We start from the raw sequence: 17,039 nt of genomic DNA on the forward strand, positions 1-17,039 counted from the left end.
TATAAATGGACATTGCACATGTACAATTTCATAAATTGTTATAAAAAAAAAAATAGAGGATGCAACATAAACAAACCTAGAGATCCCTTCAGACTTCAATAAGAGGACACATCTCTTTCCAACCAAATATTTAATTTCTACTGTTTTAATCATTGAAATAAAGTTATGAATACATTGGTCTTTTCTTTGGTAACAAGGATGCCCAAGTAGTTGACTTTCATCTTGACAGGTATATCACTAATAGAAGTGATATCACTTTTTTTTAATGCAAATAACTAATAACAGAGAGAGACCTGAAGCTTTTGAAAACAAATCAATAATTGTTAACAAAATGGCCATAAACGTCCCATTAAGAATATGAAAGTCCAGATTGAACATTAATCGCGCAAAGCCTGTGAGAGGCATGCTCAGAAAATGTTGGTTCTCTTTGGATCTACCTAAACATGAGAACAAACTTTCTTAGTGTTAAGCCTAGTTTATGGTTCTCCGTCACGTCGTGACGCCGTCATTGAGCATTCGAAGTTCTGCGTCGAGGGACCGCCTTGCTCAGCAATAACCGCCATGCCGCCAGGGGTGTGTGGCTGTGTGGTTTCAGGGGTTATAGCCGAATTCCGGTCACAGTAAACAATGGCGACCAAGTTGGAGCGGCTGCATTAAAGTTGGAGCTCATCAATATTGAAGAGCAAATGCTTATATTGCAAATGTTGAAGCGCAGGCGACAGAGAAGACGTTTGCGGAGGTGGTCTGTACGACCACTAAACCGGTCGAGGCTGGGAAAAAGTAACTGCCGGAAATTACGTTCTGAGCGGACCAATCACAGCGCTTGCAGTCCGCGTCAACGCGACGCGTAGTTAGGATTTTTTGGAGGTGCGCGTCAGGCTACGGCGTAGGGGTCTGCGTAGGGGTCTGCGTAGGTACGGCGTAGGTACGGCGTAGGTACGGCGTCGACCTGCCGGAGAACCATAAATTAGGCTTTAGTTCAACAGATCCTCTCTCACTGATACCTGTCAGTTGTTTTTCACATCTCCACCTCATTCAACCAGACTTCAGTGCTCTTGTTCAAGCCAACACAGACTGGACTTTTCTCACAGAGTAAGAAAAACTGAACTGAAAAACATCAAAAGCACTGATTGCTTTTGTATAAAGTTAATCAATTGTTGGTCTTTAACATACATATTTAAGGTAAGCAAAAAACTTGAACATGGAAGGAGTGGCGTGTCCATCACAAGTAGGGCTGCACAATTAATCAAATTTTAAATCGTGATCACGATTTTGGCTGCCACAATTAAATGAGCATGATCGTCAGCGATATTGATGGTCAAAATGCGTGCTCTGCTACATCAAATCAAGCGCTTCCTCAACTAACCGTCAGCCAACCACCAGGGGAGAACGAGATAGGAGGTGTCATGCGCGTGCATTGCAGCCGCAGCCTAAAGCAAAGTTCTGTCTATAATCGACTCTGGTATTAGTAGAAGAGGAGAGAGTCGGACAACAGAACCGAGAGCAGACGGTCACGGTGTCGTGTGAAAGGGAAATCAAATGTCAGGAGCAGAAGGCGAGCCGTTGTCTGGAAGTTTTTGGGATTTAGGGCAAGTGAAGTTAATGTGATGGGAAAAAATGTATATGCTGTATGTTTAAAGAATCATTTTCTGTTAAACATGTGGGTTAAATATGAATGCATGTTCAGATTAATGAGTAACATAAGTAAACGTGGAGGGACTGATTGACCAGCTGATAAGAACTCTGAAGTGCACAGTCATCTTTCTGACTGCATGATCTGATGTATGTGGAGACAGGGGATTGGTTGAACGTATAGTTTTGATCAGGCCAAAGTACGCACAGGTCAATGTATATCACATGTTCGAGCTAGTGAGAACCAATTAGAGATGAGATGGTCTTGAAGGGATGGTCTTTTTAAAATCGTATATAACTGGCTGTTGGAACAATGATATTTTGTTGAGACCCTGACAGACATTGTTGATTCATGGCTGTTGAGGTTTTCTCCCTGCTTGGGCAAGCATGAATAAACAGACGGAGACATTTTGTTTTGACCAGAGAAACTTTGCTTGCTTGTTTGTTTTTGATATTTGATTGGAACCTTTGAACTCTACACTTGAATATAGAATTATTTCCACTACATTAACCAAGAACAAATCATGGGTCAGATTGCGGTAGAGTTGTGTCTGCGCCGCATAGCAACACAACTAACTTGTTCAACCACTTGAAAATCACCACGAACCACAGTACGACGAATGCATTAAGGCTAAAGCTAACGTTACCTCACTGAATCTCAATGCATTAAGGCTAAAGCAAACGTTACCTCACTGAATCTCTGTCCATGTCCAACGTCAACCCAGAAAAACACAACAGCGACCCTGCATAGCGTGACAGCGTATCCATCCACCTCCCAAAGACTCACTGAAATAACGGATGCAATCGCATTTCATTTGGCCAAAGACATGTGTCCAATAGAAGACGTTCTCGGCCGGGTGAGCCGGCGACCCCGACGTGCTGGAGCGAGGGCCCGCTCACAGCTTTAATATGTAGATTGATACTGATGATAAACACATTAAAGATCAGTAAGTATTTAAACGCTTTTAAAGATACATTTGCATGTTATTTCATCATTGAATTTACTTCTGAGAATGTTTGAAGGGAGAAATCAAATCATCATTTTGAACAGTGCTAGTTGCTCCAACGTTTGTCGAGTTGAGAAGCTCAACAAACAGCAAGCTGGCGCCTGAGAAGGTCTCAAGCTAGAGCAGGACTGGCTCACCTCGAACGAGCCTATTGAACAATAAGAGACTTGGGATGAACCCATAATGCATCCCCGTTTCCCTCACTTGCGTCTTTTCCTTGCGTCCTTGTTCCTCCTCCGAGGGATGCATCGAGAGATGCAAGGAAACCATGCGAGGAGAGAGGACAAGAGGAAATAGGCTCGTTTGAGATGAGCCCGTTCTGATCAGAATCAATCACCGGCGATCGCCACACAACGCATGCTGGTTAGATTCGACAACAAACACCACGTTTTGTAGAAACTACTATTTTTCTGTGTAGTTGTAATAGTTAACGCTCGATTGTTGGCTATTAGTCTCAGGTTTAATCTAAAACATATCTTTGTTGTAATAATAATAAAGCTCACTTATACAACACATTTCCTCGATCCTCGCTTGAACAGGAAGTTGTTCTGCCGCCATATTGAGGGTCGTCCAAAACTTAAACCTGTAAAACAAGCATGAAGAGAGGAAATAATAATGAAAATGCACAAACCTGATCTGTGTAGCTGAACTCGAGGGTTGAAAACAGCCTCCAGTAGTTTGTGTCGTCTCTCATTTTCTCTTAAACGAGAAACTTCCTCCTCATAATCTGCTGTGAATCTGTCAATCAGCCCCAAAGTCTCTTCAGAAGCCGCGTGGAGTCGCTGCTTCACCAACAGTCTCAGCATTTCTACATCAGACATGGAGACAAAGGTTGCAGTTGAATAGTCAAAACATTTCCTCCTAACGTCTATTCCTAACCACTTGTCCTTGATCTCTGTGGAAAACGTCAGGGGGGCAAGGAAAGATGGGAAGGAGAATTCATGAGGAGTTAGGAGAAGACAACCGCGGTGTTTAGAGGATCAGACTCCACTTTCACTAACGACGTAGTTATGATGCGACGGCAGGCGATGTTAGTGACGTCAGTCTGCAGCGGTGAAACTACAACGTTCAGAAGATGGACTACAAAAAAGTTCATCTTAGATACTTTGTCATGCAGACAACATGAACTACCCGGTTCAAAGCATTACTTTATGAACCTGTCGCAGGTACAATCAACGCATCTGTCAGACCTCCAACGGAAAAAAAAAATCACCTAAGAAGCCTCATAGTAATCCACCGATGGATAATATTACAACAAAAACGATCTTGTTACATTAGTAAATGTCCAGCCGATCCAAACCAGTAAAATATTTAATCATAAGCACATTATATCAATAAATCTACAGAACAAGAACAATTGTCAAAACTGCCCAAGTCTGGAGGGAAGAATCCACTTCATTGACTGCTGTGAAAACAGACTGGGAGTTGTTCTCACAGAGCACAGACCTGGAGGAATAGAGCTCATCCGTCTCGGCTGCCATAGCCTTCTGTACCGAGACTGTTATTACCACCAAAACCATCAAAGGGTTCCCAAACCAGAAACCATGGCTGGACAGGAATGTACGGTGTCACGAGATGCTGCCTACAGGTCAGGAGACAGCCTGGCCGACAGTGATGCCTGCAGAGAACTAAAGAAGGCCATTAGACGTTAAAGTCTCAACAGACTACAAACACAGCACCTCACAGACCAGCCGTGACGCTACGCTCCCTGATGCCCTGAACCAGTTCTTTGCTGGCTTTGACAACCACACCAGCAGAGTGAGAACTAAAACAAAGGGGCGGGGCCTCCACTCGTCCTACAGCGCCACCAGGTGAGATCCCCTCTAATGAAGCTTGACATCACCAAAGCAGCAGGACCAGACAGGGTCTCCGGCCGCACACTGAAGTCATGTGCCGATCAAGATGTGGACCAACATCTTTAACCCCTCACTGCAACAGCCTGTGGTCCACCACCATTACCCCGGGCCCAAAAAACAAACAGCCACAGGTCTCTATGACTACCGCCCAACAGCCGACACCAATAGTGATGAAGTTCTTTGACAGACGTGTACTATCCTACATCAAGGCCAACATCCCCACTGACCTGGACAGACACCAGCTGCACAGGAGAAATAGAAACCTTCTACTTCAGTGTGTTAAACTTATATTACTTAATGCCAGTAGCACTCAGTGATTCTGACTGAATTAAATACGTTCTCCCACGAACAATGTCTCATATCCCTTTTTGTTGTTATGGTTTATATGCAGATTATAATGTGGTCACAATAATATGCAGACAATAGTTTATGACCTAGAAGTGTTGACTTGATAGTGTTTTCAATTGTAATGTTGATTCAAAATATTGCTACTGTATTCTTCTTACTGTTAAAAAGAACAAAACGCTTTACTGTTTATTTATATTACTTGATGTTGTATTTTCTATGTGTCTCTTGTGTGCACTGCTGCTGTCATCCTGCAATGTTCCCACTGCGGGACTAATACAGATTATCTTATTTTATCCTTTTTAAAGACAATAAACAGTTTCTTCGCTCCTCGCTTGAACCGGAAGTTGTTCTGCGCCGCCATTTTGACCCTGTCCCAAAAAACTCTCCACGTGGGAATCCCGTAAACAACAACATAGAAACACATTCACCAAAAGTCTCTCTGACTACAATTAATGACCTGAAAACGGACTCAGATGAGACTTAAACCCGTAAAACGAGCATGAACACCGGGAACAAGAAGTAAAAAGCACAAACCTGATCTGTGTGGCTGAACTCGAGGGATGGAAACAGCCTCCAGTAGTTTGGTTCGTCGCTCATTTTCTCTGAAACGTGAAGCTTCCTCCTCGTAAACTGCTGTTAATCTGTCAAACAGCTCCAAAGTCTCTTCAGAAGCCGCGTGGACTTCCTGCTTCACCAACAGTCTCAACATTTCTGCTTTAGACATGGAGACAAACTCAGGAGGCTCTGAGAGACGAGACGGTCCACAGAATGGATCTCCGCACAACGCATGCGCAGTAGACGTGTCTTCTTCTTCTTTGAGGTTTATTGGCGGTGAGTAAACAACTGTTTGGTGCTTTACCGCCACCAACTGGTATGGAGTGTGAATCATGAAGTCTAGTAGTTACCCTATCAACAACAACACTACTAAATAAAATAACAAATAACAAACCAACAATAAATAAATGAAATAAATATATAGCTTCAACAAACCAAAACCAAACTAATCAAAGTAGTCGTGTCCGACTGGATCCGGCTCCTTGAAGGCAACTGAAATCTGTCCGACTGTTTTTATTTTTATTTGTATGAATACATATACTCTTGCCAGCAAATAATGTATTTACACATATTCAGTCAGCGTGTCTAAATATAAAGTCAGCATTAGATGCAGACTTGGCTCAAGGGAATTACCCACAATGCATTGCACTGTGTCGGTAAACACGGGTTAGCCAGTGGAAGCATGGAGACGTAGAAAAGGTAAACAAAGAGGACGGTGTGTGTGTTCATCCTGGTGAATTACATAAACTCAGAAACATTAAGGACTAAAGATGGAACATGAAAACACATGAAATCAGAGGATATTTATGTATTTATTCATCAAACATTTCATTTAGTTATTGAAGCTGACAAAAGCAAGTAAATAGATTATTTATTTAGATTTAACTCTGATTTTTAATTCAGATTTTTAAAGTGTGATAACAATTCAGCTTATAATTACAGGTTCAAAACTATTTAAAATGTATAATGTGGGTTATCCTCTCTGTGGAGGAGGTGGAGGCCATAATCCATTTAAAAGTTGTTGTTTTTGCTTTTCTTAACATTTTACACTCTGGTGCACTGACCTGTTTTCACCACCAGGGGTCAGCAGACAGTAACTCTTCATGTCTGAGGGACAGCAGCTTTCTCCCTTTTCCTTAGAATCATAAATGTACTTTTTATTCAATGCATCAAGAGAGGTTCAGGTAATAGTTTCATTATAATTTATTTACTGGAAAGAGTCAACTGTTAATTTGGCACCAATGAAAGAAAATGAAAGATATTTATCGGAGCTTAGTTGTGTTTTTAATGTTGGTGTCAAAAGGAATGAAATGGAAGAAGAAGCTGCAGAAAATGGCTGCACAAATGTTGCAGTACATTTCAGTGAAGCAGAAATCAACAGTATTATTAAAAAGAGGTTAAAGGAAAGGTGGCAGAAGCAATGAGAGGAGGACAGAAAAAGACGATGGAGTACAGAGGAAAGTGTGAGAAATGAGATGTACAGGAAGGAACAGGAGAGAAGAAACAGTGAAATCAAGACTTAGATTTGGACACACTGGACTTAACAGTACGCTATAAAAAATATGGAAACATGAAACAGGCAAGTGTGACTATTGTGGACAAGAGGAAACAATAGAACATGTTATTCTACACTGTCAGAAATATGAGCATGAAAGAAGACAGATATTTGGAAGACTCTGCAAGGAACAAGTAGAGTTAGATATAACAGATATTCTGAAAAAGAACAAGTGCAAATAGGTACTAAATAAATAAATAAAGAACATATAGACAACATATATATAAGAAAACTAATAATGTAATGTACTCTAAAGAGCACATGTCATGGCACTCCACCATGTGATGAGACACCAGGTACCTGTACTCCTCCATGTGATGAGACACCAGGTACCTGTACTCCTCCACCATGTGATGAGACACCAGGTACCTGTACTCCTCCATGTGATGAGACACCAGGTACCTGTACTCCTCCATGTGATGAGACACCAGGTACCTGTACTCCTCCATGTGATGAGACACCAGGTACCTGTACTCCTCCACTGTGTCCACATCCTCTCCCAGAACACTCAGAGGACTAGGAGCTGTTGTCTTCCTCCTGAAGTCCACCACCATCTCTCTGGTCTTGGCCACGTTCAGAAGCAGGTGATTCTCACCGGCCCACTCCACAAAGTCACTCACCACTGCCCTGTCCTCCTCCTCCCGTCCATCCCTAATACACCCGACCACTGCAGAGTCATCAGAGAACTTCTGCAGATGGCATGACTCTGTGTTGTACTGGAAGTCAGTGGTGTACAGGGTGAACAGGAAGGGAGACAGAGCAGTTCCCTGTGGGGCTCCAGCATCACTGACCACCGTCCCAGACAGCACACGGCCCATTCTGACAAATATATATACATATATATATATATATATATATATATGTATATATACAAATAAACATATATTACTTTATTAACATAAACAACCTGTTCATATACTACTTTATTAACATAAACAACCTGTTCATATATTACTTTATTAACATAAACAACCTGTTCATATATTACTTTATTAACATAAACATGTTCATATATTATTTTATTAACATAAACAACCTGTTCATATATTACTTTATTAACATAAACAACCTGTTCATATATTACTTTATTAACATAAACATGTTCATATATTATTTTATTAACATAAACAACCTGTTCATATATTACTTTATTAACATAAACATGTTCATAGTATTACTTTATTAACATAAACATGTTAATAGGTTAATTAGTATTATTGAGTAAAAACAGAACACTTAACTTTAATAAGTAGAGATCCTACAGCACTGCAATATATAATGATACAGTTAAACAATGATGAGTCCAGAGGACATTCCTGAATCCAGAATAAATTCCAGAGAAACTTACCAACATGGGAAGTCAATTCAAAAGTCAAAAGTCAAAGTCAGTTTTATTGTCAATTTTGTGCAATGTGCAAACATGCAGAAGATCGAAAGTATGTTTCTCTTCTGTCCAACATATAGAGAATTGTGCAATAGTAATAATAATAATAATAAAGTGCAAAAAACTGTTAAAAAGTAAAAAAAAAACATATAACATATAGACAACATAAATTAGGAACTATTATGACTGTGAAGGACTAAACTATAAATAAATGACTGTAACTTCTTAGCAGCATTCAGACATGTGAGTCTAAGAGAGGATGGAGTTGGACTATGAAAGACTGTAACTATAATTAAATGAGACTGTAGGACTGTAGTTCTTAGCAGCATCCAGACATGTGAGTCTAGAGAAGGGGACGGAGTGGGACGGTGGGGAGAGTGCAGCTTCCTGACAGCCTGGTGGATGAAGCTGTTGGACAGCCTGGTGGTGCGAGCGCGGAGGCTCCGGTATCTCCTACCGGAGGGCAGGAGGCTGAAGAGACCGTGTGAGGGGTGGCAGGGGTCGCTCACAATCAAGGTCACCTTGCGGGTGAGGCGGGTGTCGAATATGTCCTGCAGGGAGGGGAAGGGGTGGGGGGGAGTGAGGCACCGATGATCCTTCCAGCTGCATTCACTATGCGCTGCAGAGCTGTTCCTGTCTGTGCAGCTTCCGCCCCACACAGTGATGCAGTTGGTCAGGATGCTCTCGATGGTGCCGCGGTAAAAGGCGCACATGATGGATGGGGGGCTTCCTGCTTTCCTCAGCTTGCGGAGGAAGTATGTCAGCGATGTCGTGTTGGCTGTCCAGGAAAGGTCCTCACTGATGTCCACCCCCAGGAATTTGGTGCTGCCGACCTGCTCAATGTCCGCACCGTTGATGGTCAGTGGTGGGTGTTGAGTGTGGCCTTTCCGGAAGTCAACAACAATGTCCTTGGTCTTGCTGCTGTTTAGCAGGAGGTTGTTGTCTCCGCACCACGTGGTCAGAAGGTTGACCTCCTTCCTGTAGAGGGTCTCGTCATCCTTGGTGATGAGACCTATCAGTGTTGTGTCGTCTGCGAACTTGACCATGTGGTTGGTGCTGTAGCTGGTTCTGCAGTCGTGAGGCAGCAAGGTGAAGAGCAGTGGACTGAGCACACAGCCCTGAGGGGCCCCTGTACTCAGTGTGATGCTGCTCGAGGTGTTGTTGCCGACGCGTACTGCTTGTGGCCTCTCACTGAGGAAATCCAGCAGCCACTTACACAGCGAGGTGTTGAGACCCAGCTTGTCAAGTTTGCAGATGAGTTGTACTAAAGTACTAACGCTGAACTAAAGTCAATGAACAGCATTCTCACATACAAGTATTTTTTGTCCAGGTGGGTGAGGGCTGGGTGGAGAGCAGAGCAGATTGCATCTTCCGTGGACCGTTTGGCACGCTATGCAAACTGGAAAGGGTCCAGGGTGGGGGGGAGAATGGATTTGATGTGCGACATGACTAGTCGTTCAAAGCACTTCATGATTATGGGGGTCAGTGCCACTGGACGGTAGTCATTGAAGCAGGACGGAGTGGGTTTCTTTGGCACAGGTATGATGGTGGTGGCCTTGAAGCATGGCGGAACAACAGCTTGTCTCAGAGATGTATTGAAGACATCCGTGAAGACGTCCTTAAGCTCCTCTGCGCAGTCCCGCAACACACGACCAGGGATGTTGTCTGGACCTGTTGCCTTGCAGGTGTTGATGGTGGAGAGAGTCCTCTTCACGCTGGCAGCAGACAGGCACAGAACTTGATCGTGGGGAGGGGGCGGTGTCTTGTGTGGACGAGTCATGGCTATTCTGTGCTTCAAACCGTGCAAAGAAGCTGTTTAGGTCGTTGAGCAGAGAGATGTTGCTGTCGCAGGTCTGTGGCGCGGGTTTATAGTCTGTGATGGTCTGAATGCCCTGCCACAGGCTGCGTGTGTCTCTGCTGTCTTGAAAGTGACGGGTTATCTTGTTCGTGTGGTCTTGTTTTGCTTTCCTGATGCCGTGGGACAGGTCGGCTCTCGCTGTTCTCAGGTCCGTTTTGTCCCCAGCTCTGAAAGCCTTTTTTCTGGCCCTCAGCAGCCGATGGACTTCCCGTCAGCCACGGCTTCTGGTTAGCCCGAGTGGTGATGGTCTTTATGTGGGTCACATCATCAATGCACTTACTGATGTAAGAAGTAACAGTGTCTGTGTATTCCTCAATGTCTGTGTCGTTGTTGTATGTGGCTGCCTGCTTAAACATTCCCCAGTCTGTTGAGTCAAAGCAGTCTTGGAGAGCGGAGGAGGCTCCCTCCGGCCACACCCGGACCTGCTTCAGAACCGGTCTGGAGACTTTCACCCTGGGTCTGTATGCTGGCAATAGCATGACGGTGATGTGGTCAGAGAGTCCTATGTGGGGGAGGGAGGAGGCCGTATACGCTCCTTTGTGTGATGTGTAGACCAGATCCAAAATGTTGTCTCCTCTTGTTGGGAAATCAACATGCTGGTGTAGTTTTGGAAGGACAGTCTTGAGGTTTGCATGGTTGAAATCCCCAGCAAAGATGTTGAAGCCGTCTGGGTGAGCCGTCTGTTGTTCGCTGATGGCCTGATGCAGTTCACAAAGTGCCGCGTTTTTGTCACTGTTGTTGGGGGTCGGGGGGATGTAAACAGCGACTAGCAGAATCGCCGTAAATTCCCTTGGCAGATAAAAAGGACGGCACTTTATGATCAGAAACTCCACCAGTAGTGAGCAGTGTTTACGTACCACGACAGCGTCCCGGCACCATGCATCCCGGATGTAAACACATACGCCGCCACTGCGCGTCTTTCCTCCTTCGGTGAGGACTCTGTCCGCACGGTAGCATGTTAGCTGCTTCAGTCTCACAGCAGAGTCGGGGATGTTGTCATTTAGCCATGTTTCCGTGAAAAACAGCACACAGCAGTTCCTCACGTCCCGCTGCTCCGTCCGCAGCAGTCGTATGTGGTCCATTTTATTGTCCAGGGATCGCACATTAGCCATGATGATGGATGGTATGGCTGGACGAGTTGGCCTAGCCGCTTAGCCTAGCTCAGATACCTCCGCGCTTACCCCTCTCCTGCTTCCTCTCGCAACGCTTGCGGCGTCTCCTTTCTGGGGGAGGAGTGGAGTCCGGTGTTGTCGTAGGCCGGCGGAGTAGTCCCTGCTCTTTGATTGTCTCTGTTTGTGCAGTATCCAGAGTATTGTGTTGCTTGGTCCTGCCGATGATTAACAGAACCTTGCGACTGTATTTGTATTCCGACGTAGACAGACGAGGTGAAGACAAACCACTTTTTGACGAACTATTTGACAAACATTTAGTAACTGGACAAAACACCGTATGGTCAGGACAGAGATGGGCCGCTGCGTCCGTACGCGCCGCCATCTTGTTTGAGGTAAATGTTGAATCACTTCCATCCTACATAGACTTCAGGAGAGCAAGGCGGGTGGAGCACGCTGCCCTCTGTGTACGTGGAGAGGAGGTGGAGAGGGTGGACTGCTTCACATACCTCGGAGTCTACATTTCATCAGACCTCACCTCGTCCAAAAACATCTCCCATCAGGTGGGGAAGGCCCAACAGAGGCTCTACTTCCTCAGGAACCTGAAGCAGGCTCACCTTCCTCAACACCTGCTGATAAACTTCTATCGGGCAACCATTGAGAGCCTCCTGACCTACTGCTGCACTGTGCGCAGTGGAGGACAGGAGGGATCTGCAGCGGGTGGTGAGGATGGCAGAAAGAGTGATTGGGACCACATTACCCTCAGTGACCTATACGCTGACCAGCTCTGAAAAAAGGCAGCTGTATCTCCAAAGACCCCACCCACCCTGGACATGCACTGTTTGCTCCCCTTCCATCTGAAAGGAGATACAGGACAATTAAAACACACACAAACAGACTACAAAACAGCTTTTACCCACAGGCTGTCAAATGTATAGACCCCCCCCCCCCCCCCGCCTCAAAAGCTGAGGACACTAGCACTAACTGCTGAACAATATTCAATGGCACGTGCACTTTATGATGATCCACTTATTTATCTGTCCACTTGTGTTGTGAATGTTTCTATGGTTGTTTTTAATGTTTGTCTTTAATGTAAGAGCTGCTAAACTGTTTTTCGTTGTTTTTGACAATGACATTAATGTATTCTATTCTATTCTACTTATCTTACTTTGCAGATTCAATTATTACTACTAAATATAATCAACTAATACATTGATGTATTATTATAGATAAATCTACCCAGGAGTAATTGGAGTCATTAAAACGAGCTCCACTTTTACGAGTCGTAACATTCAAATGATGAACATAATAATGCACCAATAATTAGAGTTAAATATTCTGAAGTAGGCCATTCTGTATGATGAGTTCTTTTATTTTTGGTACTTTAAGTTTATGTTGATGCCAATACTTTTGTACTTTTAGTTGAGTTATATTTTAAATGCAGGACTTTTTACTGAATATCTGATATCAGACAATGATTTTTGTGTCTATCTAGAGAACATTTAAATAATAATAATGCCATCAGTTTGTTCATTTGTTTATTTCTTTGAAAATGAATGACACTCAAAATATAAATGTAGGGACGAGGAGAGATAATTTATGAAGTTAACTGTCATTTCACTGATGTCATTTTGGACTTTAAAGTTGATTATGAACTGTAAACTATTCTTGCTCTGTTATATATATTTTGTTTGAGTGTGTTATATTCTGTATAGTGAGGGGGAGTCAATGCAGACATCAAAATCAATTTGAATTTGAATTCAATATTCACTCCGAGTTCCTCCTCAACTGCAACGAAATAGCTGAAGTACATTTTGTTCTTTCACCTCCAGAAATGTAGCAGTCAGCACCAAGTATGAAAAGTAGAACATTGGACAACTTGCTCTTTTCCACACAGAATATCAGGACAGTGTTAACCTTTTGAAAACCCACCTATTTGTAGGCCTCTGCTCGAAAATTGCATTCCCAAACTAAACAAGTTATATCTCTGCAACCACTAGGGCTATTTGAATAATTTTGGTTATAAAATAAAAGAGTATAATGTGAGTTGTGTGTTCAGATGTGTAAATATCAGTGTACATGTTACTGCTTATGAGTAAATGAAGGAGTGAATTATACCGTTTTTATAACACTATCTGCTATAGAGTCATACGGGCTCCACAGTTTTCAAGGGAAGCTCATACAAAAATGATTCTGGAAGTGAGTTGAATTGATATTATTCATATATTTGTTAAACTGTTTGCTTTCCTGCAGACAATAGTAAAACTATCCATCTAACTATCCATCATATCTTTTCCAAGAACCTTCCTGTGAGTTTACAGTTATTTCTTGCTTATTTCTAGAGAATTATACAAAATGATGGGATCTGTCACCAAAGTTTCAGTAACAAAGAGAAGACTTGCATAAGTTTATTTTTATTTAGATTTTAAAACATTGTTTTTAGTTTCCTCATTCACAGACACACAGTATGTTGTCGTTGTTTATAAATGAAGATTAATCAGCTTTTCAGAAAACACTTTGCCTTCCATCTCATTTGAAACATTTTACATATTTTTTTAATGAACACAAGAGAAAGAGAACAACACACACTTCCATCATTAATCTTTCACAACTGGAAGACACAAATTATCTCTTGTGTGAACTCTCTTGTGTTTCTTCAGATTTTCTCCCACAGTAAATCTTTTCCCACAAACATCACAACTGAATGGTTTCTCTCTTGTGTGGACTCTCTTGTGTGTCTTTAGATTACTCTGACATGTAAATCTTTTCTCACAAACATCACAACCAAATGGTTTCTCTCCTGTGTGAACTCTCACGTGTCTCTTCAGAGTTCCCTGTTGTGTAAATCTTTTCCCACAAACTTCACAACTGAATGGTTTCTCTTCTGTGTGGACTCTCATGTGTGTCTTCAGATATCCCTGTTGTTTAAATCTTTTCCCACAAACATCACAACTGAATGGTTTCTCTCTTGTGTGTACTCTCTTGTGTGACTTTAGATTTCCCTGACATGTAAATCTTTTCTCACAAACATCACAACCAAATGGTTTCTCTCCTGTGTGGACTCTCATGTGTGTCTTCAGATATCCCTGTTGTTTAAATCTTTTCCCACAAACATCACAACTGCATGGTTTCTCTCCTGTGTGGACTCTCATGTGGGTCTTCATAGATTCCTGTCTTGAGAATCTTTTCTCACAAACATCACAACGAAATGGTTTCTCTCCTGTGTGAACTCTCTTATGTGTATTCAGATGTCCCTGTTTTGTACATCTTTTCCCACTGAAGGGGTTGTTGCCAGTGTTACATCCCACATGACTTACAAGGACTTCCTGATATTTCAGGTATTGTGCAGCAGACTCAGGTGCCCTGGTCTCCTTCAAAACATTGTCCCCGTCTTCACTTTCAGGTTCAGAATCTGACAAAGGTTCTTGCCAAACACCACTAATGACTTCAGTCTCAGAAGATTCTGAAGCCTTTACATCGTCAGCATTTGGAAGTGAATGACGCTGTGGATTTAGGTTCCTGGCTGGTCCTGATCCCCCACAGTCCTCTCCATCAGTTTCTGTTTTTATCAGTGTCTCTGACCTGCTGGCTGGAGGCTCCGCCTCTCTTTTGTCTTCCGTCTGGCTTTGATGAAGCTGTGAGGTCTGAGGTTTATCATCTTCACTCTTCACAGTAACAGCAGTGACTAGGAACTTGGTGATATCGGCCTCCTCCAGCACATTAAGCTGCTCCCCCTCTAGACGGGTCCAGAGCTCCTCCTTTTCCTCTTTTATCTGGAGGGGCTCCGGGTCCTCCTGGTCCAGGTCCAGGCACTCAGGGGGGACTTCTGCTTTAAACTCCAACAGCTGCTGGACATCTGCAGGGAGCACATTATGGACAACGGTGACTTCAGACTGATATCAGCTTTCATTAGTGGAGAAATTCAAGGAATTTGACTAAATGTATATTTGTTGCTCACAACAATTACACAATGACATTTGTAAACAGTAGGATAGAAGTGCGGAGCGCAAATGGCGCTGGAATAAACATGGAATGTTTAATGTAAAATATTGATTTAATACGAGGTAGGTGGATGTCACACATTTGTGCCTAGACCAACAGTCCAGACTCATTGGAATTGTTTGCGCAGGGCTCTCTGAGTCAACAGTTCTGGAAGAAAGAAAAAATAAGAAAAAACACACTATACAGGAGAGAAAAAATAAATATGAAATATGAAAACACTGTACATACGGCGGTATATGTGCGAAGGTAGTCGTATATATACAAGTAGGCTATTAGATACAGTTGTTTTTATTACAGTGATAAATAAATAAATTGGTTAGTCCTGAGCGCTGTTCCTACTCACAGTACAACGATACTAATATTTAGATTAATACTGATTATATTAACACATTAAAGATCAGTAAGTAGTTAAACTATGGAATATATTGTACGCTTTTACAGATGCATTTGGATATTATTTCATCATTAAATTCACCACTGAGAATGTTTGAAAAGGGAAATCAAATCATAATTTTGATAAGTGATAGTGCTCAACATTTGTTGAGTTGAGAAGCTCAACAAACAGCAAGCTGGCGTCTGAGAAGGTCTCAAGCTAGAGCAGGACTGGCTCATCTCCAACTAACTTATTGAAAAATAATATAGAGAGACTTGGGACGTACCCATAATGCATCACTGTTTCTCTCTTTTTTTCCAACAACAACAAGCAACAGAAATATAACAACGTTCGTAGTTTGTCAGCAGGTTTAACAGATTATTGAAAGTTAATTTCCAAGTTATAGCAACGGTTATTTACATGGTGCGTGACTTTAAATGTTGCCGCCGAAAGGAATTGTGAGGCGATATTATCTCCTTTCCTTTCGTAAAGGAAGGTCTAGTGCAGGGGTGGGCAAACTTTTTGGCTCAGGGGCCACATTGAATAAAAAAATTTGACACACGGGTCGGGCCAGTATCAGATGGATGCAGAGTGTTTGTGTGAACCTGTCACGGGAGGACAATGTTGCAGACCCAAATGAGAGTATGAGTATCTGGTAAAACTGATTATTGGAGCCAAAGGGAAGGTGGGGAGCCTGTGGTCCGCCACAGGGGGTGCTGGGCGGTGGGAGACCCGTGGCTCTACACTGGACGGGACGACGGCGAGGCCGGCAGGGGGCGGTGTGAGAATATAACGTACATGACTCAGCTTTTTTGTTCAACTCGCTGGTTAAATCTGTTCTGCGTGATAAACTCAATTTTTCAAATTTGTTTTTGCTCTCTGGACATAAGAGACCTGCTGTTTCTACCATACATTCTTTCAAAAACTCTCCTTCAGAGAAAGGCTTGCTGGCTTTTGCTATTTTGAATACTGGCAAAAAACTTGCCTTGGTGCTTGATTCTTGTGTAGCAGTTTGGCGGAGAAAAATATTTTGCTGACTCTTTAAATTGGCTGCCAACCTCTTAGCAGTAGCCGCCCGTTCTGTCGTTGACTGTTGGCTAGCATAGTTAGCATGCTTGGCGGAAAAGTGGCGGCTAATATTGTATTCTTTGAATACTGCAATGGTTTCTTGGCAAATAAGACATACTGCCTCTGATCGTACTTCGGTGAAAACATACTGAGCAGTCCACTCATTAAAGACTCTGCCCTCACTGTGGACTTGTCTCTTCTTGGGTCCACTCATTGTGACAGAAGGGATCAATGCAGGAGGATGGCAGACAGAACCCTGTATGTCACATGACATGAGCGCGCAGAGTGGAAT

Source organism: Taurulus bubalis (genome assembly GCF_910589615.1).
Source record: "Taurulus bubalis genome assembly, chromosome: 2".
NCBI lineage: Eukaryota > Metazoa > Chordata > Actinopteri > Perciformes > Cottidae > Taurulus > Taurulus bubalis.